The 14,029-nt window shown below is 41.3% G+C and overlaps 1 protein-coding gene across 2 annotated transcripts in view; it reads left to right on the forward strand.

Annotated features, from left to right (window-relative positions):
• Window positions 1-14,029, forward strand: part of DIP2C (disco interacting protein 2 homolog C) — a 330,049-nt gene that overhangs the window by 193,399 nt on the left and 122,621 nt on the right. The window lies entirely within an intron of this gene.

The raw sequence follows: 14,029 nt of genomic DNA on the forward strand, positions 1-14,029 counted from the left end.
TAAATATGATATAGACTTTTATTAAACAGTCTTGTAAACTTTTATTTAGTTCTTCACATAGCAAGAGAAGAGTTTGTACAGCCATCCTTGTAACTGAAGTTGGATTTCTCTTCTGCTTGAACTGGTATATGCATTTTATCAAAGTCTTTAAAATGTTGGTAGGTTGTAGTGCCATGCTAAGAAATGGAATCAGTTGAAGAATTTAGACAGTTACTTAAATCTGGTGTCATCAGTTTTTACTGTAAAGTGCACATACACGTTTGGGGTTGTCACATTTGCTTGCTCTGCCATTGTAAATGCAAAGGACGCCACAGGCAGCATGTCAGTGCCGGCGCGGCTATGTGCCAATAAAACTTGATGCGTTAAAAGCAGGCAGAGGATTTGGCCCACAGTCCTGCTTACCCCTGAGCTAAATGGTTGAAGCTAATATCCCATTTATATTTCTGCTCTTGTTTAATCTTAAATTTTTTATTAGCGACCTGAGATCTCTAAGTTTGCTCAAATCATTATAATCTGTGCCTCATGATCTTCACAGTGAAAGTGAAGCACCAAGTTAAGGCATCTGTTGGAAGCACGAAGGATTTGAGCCTAATTTACTTGACTGTTTTGTGTATGGTTCTGGTTCCAGCACTGTTCATGCCGTTGAGCCACTCTGCCTTTTCTGCAGACCCAAGTTACCTGGCACACACTTTGGTTCTCAAGAGAAACTTAAGTTCATTAGGAATAGTTGGACACATACGTAACATTTTTGGGAATCTTTGGAAGTTTAGTCAATGTTTGCAGACTCTGAGGGTGGTAGAAGCACATGAACCCGGAGATGTGGTCACGTGTTTCCCGTACTACTTCAGACAACGCTTAGGTCTTCAACCTCACATGCCTTTAAAAGTGAAAGTCCTGAGCTTCGCAGGAGAATTTAAATAGTGTAAAACTTGGTCATCTTGTTTTTTAACAGGCAATACAAGGGAAGTCCTTTATTTCAAGAACGTAGTTTTCTAGTAGGAAAGGGAGTCCTTTTGACCCACTTCCTTCCTTTCCTTCCTTTCTTTATGCTGAGCCACAACATGTAATTTGGACTATTTTTAAAAAAATTTTTTTAATTAAAAAAGAAAATTGTTTTCATGGCTGCACCTGCAGCATATGGAAGTTCTGGGGCTGGGAATCAAATTGGAGTTGCAACTGAGGCCTGTGCCATAGCCGCGACAACACCAGATCTGAGCCGCATCTGCAACCTGTGCTGCAGTTTGCAGCAACATCAGATCCTCAACCCACTGAGTGAAGCCAAGGATCAAACCCGCATCCTCGTGGACACTGTGTCGGATTCTTAACCTGCTAAGCCACAATGGGAACTCATGGACTATTTTTAAATCCACTTAATTAATATGTTTAATCCTGTTTGTTTGCTTTACGGTTATAATTTGCCAAAATTTATAATATGGTAAAAAAAAAAAAGTTTATTTTGTGTTTATATAACAAACAGAATGGACTTAAAAGATAACAAATCCACTTAAAATATTTTAAACAAATCTTTTTTAAAGATTTTAAAGTATGCAGGGAGATGGACATTTTTCTGAACCTTTTTTTTTTGTGGGAAGCATTGAGTCTAGAGTACAAAGTGCAGTGTGATTGTCTGTTATTTGCTTTTTACATATTGAACCCTCCCTCAGGGATATTATTGCGTCATGCATGATGAAAGACAGTACTTTCAGGGGAACAAACCTTGTGTAGATATCTTTGCAAAATATAAAAGAGCATTATTGGAAATGTCATTTTAGGGAAATATTTGCATCGAATTGCTTGATTAGCACTTTCCTGTACACCATGTAATACGCTTTGTAAACCCTCATTCAGGAGTCCTGATGACAATATCCCACGGCATAGTTTTGTACAATCCTAAGTGCCACTACCATCATCATAAAATTTCTGCTCACAGCCGATTTTGTGCTTAGCAGTAGGCTGCATATTTGTAACTGTACTTGCTTGAACAAAATCTTGGCTCAGCTTCATTTTTCTCTCATTCTATTTTCCTCGGTTGCTGATAACATTTGTTAGAACTAATTTTGTGTCTAGTTCTCCTTTGAGCATATATCTTAAGTTTATAGTCTCTGCATGAAGTGACTGGTTGATGGCTAGTATCAGAGTTTCTCAAAAAGGTACAATTACGATTATTGCAATCTTAGTGCAGGTCTTCTGTAGCTGATACTTTGCTTTAGTTTTCACATATAAAAAGATAGGAGAAGTTGTCAGCACTTTTGCTTCCAGACATAATGAAGTAACAGTACCAGACTATTCCATACGCTGTAAACAACGATAGAAATACACAAAACAAATGAGATGGCTGTGGACCTCATACAAGGAATCAAATGAAAATATGTCACAGGACGAAATGAAGATATTGTCTTAATACTTTAGCTAAGCAGAGAAAGGAAAAAATACTTCCGAAGTTGATAGACACTCTAAAAACTGAAAGCATAACACAAATGAAATTTAATTAGATCAGCTTAACATCACATTGGAGAAGTAGGATAAGTCTGTAAACTTGGAGAGAGATCAAGAAAAGTAACCAAAGTGAAGAACAGGGAGGCAAAAGATTAAAGAAAACTTAACAGAACCTCACGCTTCTGTGATACAATGTTAACATACTTGTATTGGAATCCAGAAAGAAAAGAGAGTGAGAAAAAGGAAGAAAAATGACTTAAAGAAATAAAGGTCAAAAACTTCTCAGATGGATATGAAACAGAAGTTCAGTGAACCCCACACAGGTTAAATAGAGAAAGAATCATACTTAAGTTCATGGTGGTCCAAGTGCTGAAAGCCAAAGATTATGTGGAAATCTTGAAAGTAATCAAAGGAAAACAGGAACATTGTATACAGGAGAACAATCGTGGCAATGAATTAGGAGCACGTAAGTGAAGGCATGGTCAAGTCCAGAAGGCTGGAGTGGCCTTTTGCAAGTGCTGAAAGGGAAAAAACACAGCTGTCACCTCATATCAGTGATGATATTCTTCATACATGGTGAAATAAATGCATGATGAAACACATGAAAGCTGAGAGCAGCACTACAAACACATGAATAGATGCCGTTTAGGCGGATGGGAAATGATATCAGATAAAAACTTAGGCTTGTGAAGTGGAAAGAACCCTGGGCATAGTAAGTAGCTGGGTAAACAGAAGATACTGTGTTTTTCCCTCTTAATTTTCTTTAAAACAACAGTTGCACAAAAGACAAGGTCAGGTGAATGGAATTATGCTATGAAGTGGTTATGTTTTCGAAGTAGGAACTAGAAAGAGGAAGAAGAAAATGAGTGGTGTCAGATGCAGTGTGGGTACAGGGGGGAGAGAAGGTGGAAGTGTCCGATTTGAAGAGCAGACAGTTACAGTATTGACCCCATATGGGCCTACTGAGGCCTCATATTCTCAGCCCTAGAGCAGCCACTAAAAAAAATGAGAAAATATAGGTAAGAATTTAATAAGGGACATAAAAGGAAACTAAAAAAAATGGGTTAATTGAAAAGAAGATAGGAAACATCAACAGAGGTAAAAATAGGAGGAATGAATAGAAAACATCAGCCAAATGTTAGTCTTAAACCCACTTATATCAGTTATTACAAACATGCACAAATCAATCAACGTCATACACTACATTAACAAAAGTCAAAAACCACATGATGATCTCAATAGATGCAGAGAAAGCATTTGGCAAAGTCCAACATCCATTCATGATCAAAACTCTTGCCAAAGTGGGTACAGAGGGAACATTCCTGAACATAGTCAAAGCCATTTATGACACCCCCACAGCAAATATAATACTCAAAGGAGAAAAGCTGAAAGCCTTCCCACTCAAATCTGGAACAAGACAAGGATGCCCACTCTCACCACTGTTATTCAACATAGTACTGGAAGTCCTAGCCACGGCAGTCGGACAAACAAAAGAAATAAAAGGCATCCAAATAGGAAGAGAAGAGGTGAGACTGTCACTGTATGCAGATGACATGGTACTATACATTGAAAACCCTAAGGACTCAACCCCAAAATTCCTTGAACTGATCAACAAATTCAGCAAAACAGCAGGATGTAAGATTAACATTCAGAAATCAGTCACATTTCTGGATCCTAACAACGAAATATTGGAAAAATACAATACCTTTTAAAATTTTACCCCCCAAAATCAAATACCTGGGAATATACCTGACCAAGGAGGTAAAGGACTTACATGCCGAGAGCTATAGAGCATTAATCAAGGAAATTAAAGAAGATGTAAAGAAATGGAAAGATATTCCATGCTCCTGGGTTGGAAAAATCAATATTGTAAAAATGGCCATACTACCCAAAGCAATCCACAGAGTCAATGCAATCCCCATCAAATCACCCATGACATTTTCCACAGAACTAGAACAAACCATCCAAAAACTTACGTGGAACCACAAAAGACCCAGAATTGCCAAAGCAATCCTGAGAAACAAAAACCAAGCGGGAGGCATAACTCTCCCGGACTTCAAGCAATATTACAAAGCCACAGTCATCAAGACAGTGTGGTACTGGTGCCAAAACAGACAGACCGACCAATGGAACAGAGTAGGGAACCCGGAAATCAACCCAGACACCTATGGTCAATTAATCTTTGACAAAGGAGGCAAGAGCATAAAATGGGGAAAAGACAGTCTTTTCAGCAAGTGTTGCTGGGAAACCTGGACAGCTGCATGCAAATCAGTGAAACTAGAACACACCCTCATACCATGCACAAAAATAAACTCAAACTGGCTGAAAGACTTAAGTGTAAGACGAGACACCATCATACTCCAGGAAGAGAACATAGGCAAAGCATTCTCTGACATCAACCTCGTGAATATTTTCTCAGGTCATTCTCCCAAGGCAACCGAAATGAGAGCAAAAACAAACCAGTGGGACCTAATCAAACGGACAAGCCTTTGCACAGCAAAGGAAACCAAAAGGAAACCAAAAGGAAACCAAAAAGACAACTTACAGAATGGGAAGCAAATAGTTTCAAATGATGCAGCGGACAAGGGCTTCATCTCTAATGAATATACAAGCAACTGGTACAACTCAACAGCAAAAAAGCCCACGACCCAGTTGAAGAATGGGCAAAAGACCTGAATAGACTGTTCTCCAAGGAAGATCTACAGATGGCCAACAAGCACATGAAAAAATGCTCAACATCCCTGATTGTTAGAGAAATGCAAATCAAAACTACCACGAGATCCCAGCTCACACCAGTCAGAATGGCCATCATTAAGAAGTCCACAAGTAGCAAGTGTTGGAGGGCTTGTGGAGAAAAGGGAACCCTCCTGCACTGTTGGTGGGAATGTAAGCTGGTACAGCCACTATGGAGAACGGTGTGGAGGTACCTTAGAAATCTATACATAGAACTTCCATATGACCCAGCAATCCCACTCTTGGCCATATATCCGGACAAAAGTTTCCTTAAAAAAGGCACATGCACCCGCATGTTCATTGCAGCTCTATTCACTATAGTCAAGACATGGAAACAACCCAAATGTCCATTGACAGACGATTGTATTAGGAAGAAGTGGTATACATACACAGTGGAATACTACTCAGCCATAAAAAAGGACAAAATAATGCCATTTGCAGCAACGTGGCTGGAACCAGAGACTCTCATACTGAGTGAAATGAGTCAGAAAGAGAAAGACAAATACCATATGATATCACTTATAACTGGAATCTAATATACAGCACAAGTGAACCTTTCCACAGAAAAGAAAATCATGGACTTGGAGAACAGACGTGTGGCTGCCCAGGGGGAGGAGGAGGGAGTGGGGTGGATTGGGAGCTTGGGGTTAATAGATGCAAACTATTGCCTTTGGAAGGGCTTAGCCATGAGATCCTGCTGTGTGGCACTGGGAACTATGTCTAGTCACTTACGATGGAGCATGACAATGGGAGAAAATAGAATGTGCACATGTACGTATAACTGGGTCACCAGGCTGTACAACAGAAAAAGAAATTGTATTGGGGAAATAACAAAAAAAAAAAAAAGAAAGGTAACATCTCTAATTCTGATGACAGGGAGACTTAGAAGCAAGCCGGGGCTGACTAACCATTTCAGTTTAAAAAAACTCAACTTTAAGTAAAAAGAAATGCTGAATCCGGTCTGAATAAGACATTTGTTTATATTTGCACATGGCTTGGATATTAGAAAAATTAAAAAATAAACACGCAGAAAAAATGTGGGAACACAAAGACTATTTAATGTGATTTTTTAAAAACTAGGTTAAAAACTGAATTTTCTACTATTATTTAAAATACACACACACAAAAAATCTTTTTGAAAAAGGTCCTACTGTATTTCCAATCACTTGTGGTGGAAGACGATGAAGGATAATATGAGAAAAAGAATGTATACATATGTTTAACTCAGTCACTTTGCTGTACAGTGAACATGACATAACATTGTAAATCAACTATAATAAAAATTTTGTAAATAAAAAATGTAAATGAACCAAATGCCCACTTCAAAGATAGAGATTGCAGACTGGATAAAAGAAGATAAATCTATATGTTGTCTACAAGAGACACATTTAAATGTGAAAACAAAGATATTTGAAAATAAAGCAGGAGTTCCCATAGTGGCTCAGCATTTTAAGAACCTGACATGGTATCTGTGAGGCTGTGGGTTTGATCCCTGGCCTTGGTCAGTGGGTTAAGGATCCGGCATTGCTGCAAGCTGTGGTGTAGGTCCCAGATGCAGCTCAGATCTGGCGTTGCTGCGGCTGGATGTAGGCTGGCAACTGCAGCTCTGATTCAGCCCTAGGCTGGGAACTTCCATATGCTGCACACGCAGCCTTAAAAAGAAAAATAAATAAATAAATAAATAAATAGCAAAAATAAAATGACAAAAAGTATATAATCCAAACGTCAAGCATAAAAAGGTGAACAAGTTAAAATGAATATCAAAGGAGAGAGCAGGACAAAGGAGTACAGATATAAAGAGGAAAATTGCATATTAGAAAATGAACGATTCACCAGGAAGATGTAGCAGTGAATATTTATATGCCTAAAAACAGAACATTATAATTCATAAAGCAGAAACTGGCATAATGAAGGGGAAAATAGAAAAATCAAAAATAATGGAGAATTTTTAAATGTCCTTAAAAAGAAAGTTGTCAAAACAACACTATCAACAAACTTGATGCACTTGATACAGAATATCACACCCAAGTATTAAAAAAACACATTCCTTTTTAATACTTTTCTTGGTGTATAATTTATATCCCATAAAATTAACACATAATAAGTATGTAAATTAATGATTTTTAGTAAATATATAGATTGTGTGACCACCATTGCTGCAATCCAGTTTTTGTTTGTTTTTTGTCCTTTTAGGGCTGCACCTGTAGCATATGGAGGTTCCCAGGCTAGGGGTCTAATCAGAGCATTGCTGCCGGCCTACGCCAGAGCCACAGCAACTCGGGATCTGAGCCGTGTCTGCAACCTACACCACAGCTCACGGCAATGCCGGATCCTTAACCCACTGAGTGAGGCCAGGGATTGGACCTGCAACCTCAGCATTCCTAGTTGGAGTCGTTTCCGCTGTGCCATGACAGGAACTCCTGCAAGCCAGTTTTAAAAGCATTTATCCTCCAAAAAGTTTCCTTGTGCCCATTTGTAGTTAACTCCCATTTTCACACCCAGACCTAGGGAGCATCTGATCTGATTTATACACTTCGGTGAATATTCCAGACATTTTGTAAATGAATTCATAAAATATATCCTTCTGTGCCATTTTTAGCATGTTTTTGAGCATCCCTTTTGTAGCATCAGTAGTTCATGCCTTCTTCTTGCCAAATTGTGTTTTCTGAGATTCCACAGTTTGGTTATCCATTCACTAGTTGATGGGTATTTCGCTTGCTTCCAGTTTGCGACTGTGTTGAGTAATGCCGACACCGTCGTTTATGTGCACGTATTTGTGCAGACCTGTAATTTCATTTGTCTTGGGTAGGTTTCCAGGAGTGGAATGGGTGATTCTGATAGTAACTTGTTTACCTTTTAAGAAACTGCCAAGTTGTTTCCATAGTGGCTGCACCGTTTTAGGTGCCCACCAGCGATGGCTAAAGGTTCCAGTTTTTCAACATCCTCACCATTGCTTCGTAAAGAAACATTTCATTATGGTTTTAATTTGCATTTCACTAGTGACGGTGCTAAGCATCTTTTCGTGTGCTTATTAGTCATTTGTATATATTCACTGGTAAGGTTCACATTTGTGGTCCGTTTTTTAAATGAGTTGTCTGTCTTCTCGCTGGTTAAGAGTTCCCCATCCAGGAGTTCCCATCATGGCTCAGTGCAAAGGAACCTGACTGGAAACCATGAGGATGCGGGTTCAATCCCTGGCCCCACTCAGTAGGTTAAGGATCTGGTGTTGCTGTGACCTGTGGTCTAGGCCAGCAGCTACAGCTCTGATTCTACCCCTAGCCCGGAACTTCCATATCCTGTGGGTGTGGCTCTGAAGAAACAAACAGAAAAAGAGTTCAGTCAAAAGATAGGTGGATAATGTTTCCCTCTCTCCCTCTCCTCTTTGGTAAGGATAAGTGTGTTTTCTAGGTCTGCAAGTCTGTTTCTGTTCTATGAATAAGTTCATTTGTGTCATTTTTTAAGATTCCACATATACATAATATCGTATGATATTTGAAAATAAAATAGGTAGAAGATCTAAATAGACACTTCTCCAAAGAAGATACACAGATGGCCAAAAAAATGCATGAAAAGATGTTCAGCATTGCTCTTTGAAAGAGAAATGCAAATCAGAACAGTGTAGATTTCCCGTCATGGCTTGGCAGTAACAAACTCGACTAGGATCCATGAGCATGTGGGTTCGATCCCTGGCTTTGCTCAGTGGGTTACGGGTCTGACATTGCTTTGACTATGGTGTAGGCCAGCAGCTGCAGCTCTGATTCGAACCCTAGCCTGGGAGCTTCCATATGCTGCACGTAAAAAAAAACAGAAAGCGAACAAACAGAAAAGAACAACAGTGAGATATCACCTCACACTGGTCAGAATGGCCATCATCAAAAATACAAACAATAAATGCTGGGAAAGTGCAGAGAAAAGGGAACGCTCCTACACTGCGGTTGGTCATGTAAATTTGGTATAGCTACCATGGAAAAACAGCTCAAAACACTAAAAGTGGAAAATACCGTATGATCAGCAGTCCCACTCCTGGGCATCTACCTAGAGAAAACCACGATTTGAAAGGATAGGTGCCCCCAGTGCCCCCGCAGCACTGTTCACAGTAAGCAAGACGTGGAAGCAACCAAGTCTCCACCGATGGAGGAGTGGAGAAAGAAGCTGGGGTACAGACACACAATGGAATGTTACCCAGTCATTAAAAAAGAGTGAAATAATGCCATGTGCAGCAACATGGCTGAACCTAGAGGTTATTATACTAAGGGAAGTAACTCAGAGAACGTCAGATACCATCATACCACTTGTATGTGGACTCTAAAGAAATGACACAAATGAACTTATTTACATGACAGAAGCAGACCCATAGACTTTGGGCACAGATTTATGGTTACCAAAAGGGAAAGGTAGAGGGCAGGGCTGGCTTGGGGTTCAGGATTGGCGCATGCTCACCATTGTGTGTGGAATGGATGGTCAACAAGGACTGCTGTGGAGCACAGGAAATTCTGCTCAGTATTCTCTGATAATCTCTATGGGGAAAGAAGCTGAGAAACACTGGGTATATGTATGTGTTTAACTGAACACTTTGTCTTACAGGAGGAATTCACACAACATTGTAAATCAACTATACGCTTCAATAAGTTTTAAAAATAGGGAGTTCTCCTTGTGGTTCAGCTGATTATAAACGTGGCTAGTGTCCATGAGGATGTGGGTTCAATTCTAGGCCTTGCTCAGGGGTTAAGGATCCAGTGTTGCCATGAGCTGTGGTGTAGGTCACAGACATGGCTTGGTTCCCATGTTGCTGTGGCTGGGGTGCAGGCCAGCAGCTGCAGCTCTGATTCGACCCCTAGCCCGGGAACTCCCATATGCCACAGGTGTGGCCCTAAAAAGAAAAAAAAAATTAAAAAAAGATCGTCATACCAAAAAAAGTTCTTTAAACTGGTATAATTAGTATTCTTTGGATACACAGCTGAATTGAATTTAAAATATTTTAATGTTAACTCTGGGCAGTATATTCATATTAAACGTTAACATAAAATAGTTACATATTAAAACTTTTTATCCTTCTCAGGAAAAAAATTCCTTATATAATCTGAATATAAGTTCTTTAATCATATATGTAATTTGCAAACTGTGGTTTGTCTTTTCCCAATGTTGTCTGCGGTAGAGTTACGGCCCCTCCAAAGATATCCATATCACAATTTCCAGAACTTGCGAATATATTACTTTACGTTGCAGAAAAGGACTTTGCAGATGGAATCTTGGGAAAGGGCGGTTGTCCTTGATTAACCAGATGGGCCCGCTGTGATCAAAGAGGTCTTTATTCAGACAGAGAAAGGCAAATGGTGTATAATCTCACTTACGTGTGAAATATGCAGAAAAGATGAGATTTGTGGTTTCCAGAGACGGGGTAGTGGGCGGGGTTTGGAGGAAGGCCGTCAGAAAGGAAGGCCGTGTAGGTGTAAGTACCGGGGTGTGACGCACAGAGGCCGTGCCCGAAGGTTCAGAGAGTAAAACCTAAGCAGTCTCGGGACAAGGAAAATAATGTTTTTGTTTTATTGGGTTTATTTTATATGAGGTGATGGATGCTAACTAAACTTACTGTGGTAATTATTCCAAAATGTATAAGTGAAGCTCTCATGCTGTGCATCTTAAACTTAGACAGCGAGGTATGTCCATTATATTTCAATAAAGTTGGAGGGGAAGGTCCTTAGGAGAGCAGGGAAGAGTGTCAAAGTAACAAAAAAAGGACGATGAACCAGAGGTTGCAGGGACTCGCCCTAAAGAGAGGGTGAAGGGGCCGTGAGCTGGCGATGCAGGCCTCCTCTAGCAGGTGGGTTCTCTAAAGTGTCCACAAGGAGCGGAGTCCCACCAACACTTTGGCCTTAGACTTCTGACCTCTGTAATAAGTATGTGTGGTGACGATGTGTTATGTTACCCGTAGGAAAATAATAGAATCTTTTGGAGCTAAGAGTGTTTTATTTTGATGAAGTTCAAGTTATTTATTTTATGGATTATGTTTTTGGAAGTTGCAGAAATTTCATAGTTTTAGGTTTTTTATTAGGTCATTGATCCATTTTTTGTTTGTTAAAAAGATGACCTTTTTTTGTCATTGAATTATCTTGGGACCTTTGTCAGAAATAAACTGACAACCATAAACATAAGACTTTATTCTAGGTTCAGTTCTGTTCCATTGAAATGCATGCCTGTTCTTGTCGCAGAGGCGGCTCGGATCTGGTGTTGCCGTGACTGTGGTGTAGGCTTGTGGCTATAGCTCTGATTAGACCCCTAGCCCGGGAACCTCCATATGCCGCAGGTGTGGCCCTCAAAAGACAAAAAAAATCAAAAAACAAAAAAGTTCCATGGATAACCAGCCAGCTCTTCTCACCTGACATAGTGACAACTCCTGCTAGCTGGTTGGATGGCTGGGTTTTAACTTCTGACCGCTAGATCAGCATGTGCTTGTTCCCTGGGAGGTGGGAATGATTTGCAGTCTGTCCGGCCAGAAACTGTGTGTGCATGTGAGGACGCTGATGCCTGTCTGCTCTGGTAAGAGCTCCTGGCTCTCACTCTGTGTGCTCATCCCCCTGCAGAAATTCATCCTGTCCCACGGCCTGTTGGTCCTCTCGGCAGAGGCAGTCCACATTCAAAAACTTGCTTAGGGGTTCCACCAAACAACTTTTGATGCCAGCTCCTCTGTCTGCAAGGATGATCAGCCGGAAAATTAGCTGGGCGCATTGATGGCTCTGGCCCTGTCAGGGTAGCTCTGCCGTCTGAGGAGGCCAAGATCACCGTGCTGGCAGATTCATCGTCTGATGAGGTCTGCTTCCCTCGTCACTGGCCGTATTCTCACTGTCTCCTTACAGCTCATCTACCAGTTGAAGAGTTTTTCACCGAGCTACATGGAAGGCCCTTGTTACAGTCCGTTTTGCACACAGTAGTTGGGATTGCACGTGCCAATCCCAACCCTACAGCACAGCTGGGGAAATCGTGTCAGCACCCTGTGGCAGCCTGTACGGGGAAGGAAGCTGTGAAAGAATGGCTGTTTATGTGTACGTAGGGCTGATTGACTTTGCTCTGCACCTGACGCTAACACAGCATTCTAAGTCCCCTGCACGCCGATAAAGTTCATTTTAAAAATAGTGTTCCAGTGTGTTCCTAGGCATTTCCTATAAATAAGATCATGTCATCTTTGAATAAAGATAGTTTTATAGCTTCCTTTGCAATTTGGGTGCCTTGAATTTTTTCCTTCCCCTGTATTTCATTGGCCAGAACCTGCTGGGTCGTGGGGCTACAAGTGGCAAGGGGGCACGCTCTTGCCTTGTTCCCGGCTGAGGGGAAATGTGTGCAGTCTTTGACCATTTGGTGTGAGTTGGGGTTTCCATTGAGGCCCTTCTTCGGGCTGAGGGAGCCCCCTTCTATCCCACATTGTTGAGAGGGTTTGCAGTGAGTGCCTGCTAGATACTGCGAAATACTTTTTCTGTGACTTTTAACTTATTGTTTTTTGTCTTTATTCTAATATGGAGTATAGCATTCGTTCACTTTCGAATGCCAAATGAAACTTAATTCGTGTTTATATGTAGAATCCTGGTCACCACCTGGGCATTTTATATGTTGCTTGATACTGTTTGCTAAACTTTAAGGATTTTTGTGCCTATGTCGTGAGTGGCCCTGTTGTGTAGTTTTCTTATGAAAAGATGTAGTGAGAAAGGAAGGATTGATTTGTAGAGTGGCGTGAGAAAACTTTGGGGGGCGGCGGTATTTCAGCGTGAATGTACGGTGTGCACCTCTCTCAAGAGTCTTAAGTCTAAGGACTCGAACAGATGTTTTTCCAGAGGAGATGGACAAGTGGCCACTAGTCACAGGGGCGGCTACTCAACAATACTGATCATTAGGGAACGGCTAATCGAGACCACAGGGAGATACTGCACATCGGTGGCAGCGACTGCTTTCAAAAAACCGTAAAACTACAGGTGCTGGTCAGGATGTGAAGAAACTGGAAGCCTGCCGCACTGCTGATGGGAGGTAAGATGGTATGGCTTCTCTGGAGACAGAATGGCAGCTCCTCAAAAACCAAAAGTGGAGTTTACTGTACCACCCATCCGTCCATCGTCTGCGTACCTCCCCAAAAGAATTTAAAGGAGGATCTCGAAACGGTATTTATACACCTGTGTTTGCAGCAGCATTAGTCACAGCAGCGAAAACGTGGAAGCACCTAAGTGTCCACAGCAGATGAGCGGATGACAAAATGTGGTCTGTGAGGGCCGTGGCACCATTCCGCCCTGAGGAGGAAGGCGATTCTGACCCCTGCCACAAGGTGGATGAATCCCGAGGACACCGCGCCGGTGGAATAAGCCCAGACGCAGAAAGTCAGCGAACGAACGGTGCCCCCTGGATGCGCGCCGTGGAGTGGTCGGGGGTCGAGCAAGTGGGGTGGTGACTGTCAGAGGCTGCTCGTCACTCGCTGGACAAGAGGACGCGAGTGATGAGCAGGGTCGCGTGGCCTTGAGAACGCGTGTGAGACCCTCGAGCTGCACGCTTAGAAGGGGCTAAGAGGGTAGCATTTACGTGTATCTTACCACAGCTTTTTTAAAAGATTGAAAAAAGATGTAGGTCTGAATACAGAAAATATTATTTTGTATCAAATATCATTTTATTTTTATGTAAATTGCAATTCTAAGTTATTTTAAAAGGAAGGGCAAAGGAGATGTTGCCAGGTTTCTGATGTTGTCGCTTCTTTAACACATTTCTCACAAACTTTCGAAAGGTCCCGTCACAGTGACAGTAAAATACTGGTGTGAATGTTCTTTACCAATATCGTTGTGTTGGAGACTTAAGGCAAAGGATCCCTCTCTTCCTCTCAGTAAAGGCG

This window comes from Phacochoerus africanus, chromosome 12, assembly GCF_016906955.1.
Source record: "Phacochoerus africanus isolate WHEZ1 chromosome 12, ROS_Pafr_v1, whole genome shotgun sequence".
NCBI lineage: Eukaryota > Metazoa > Chordata > Mammalia > Artiodactyla > Suidae > Phacochoerus > Phacochoerus africanus.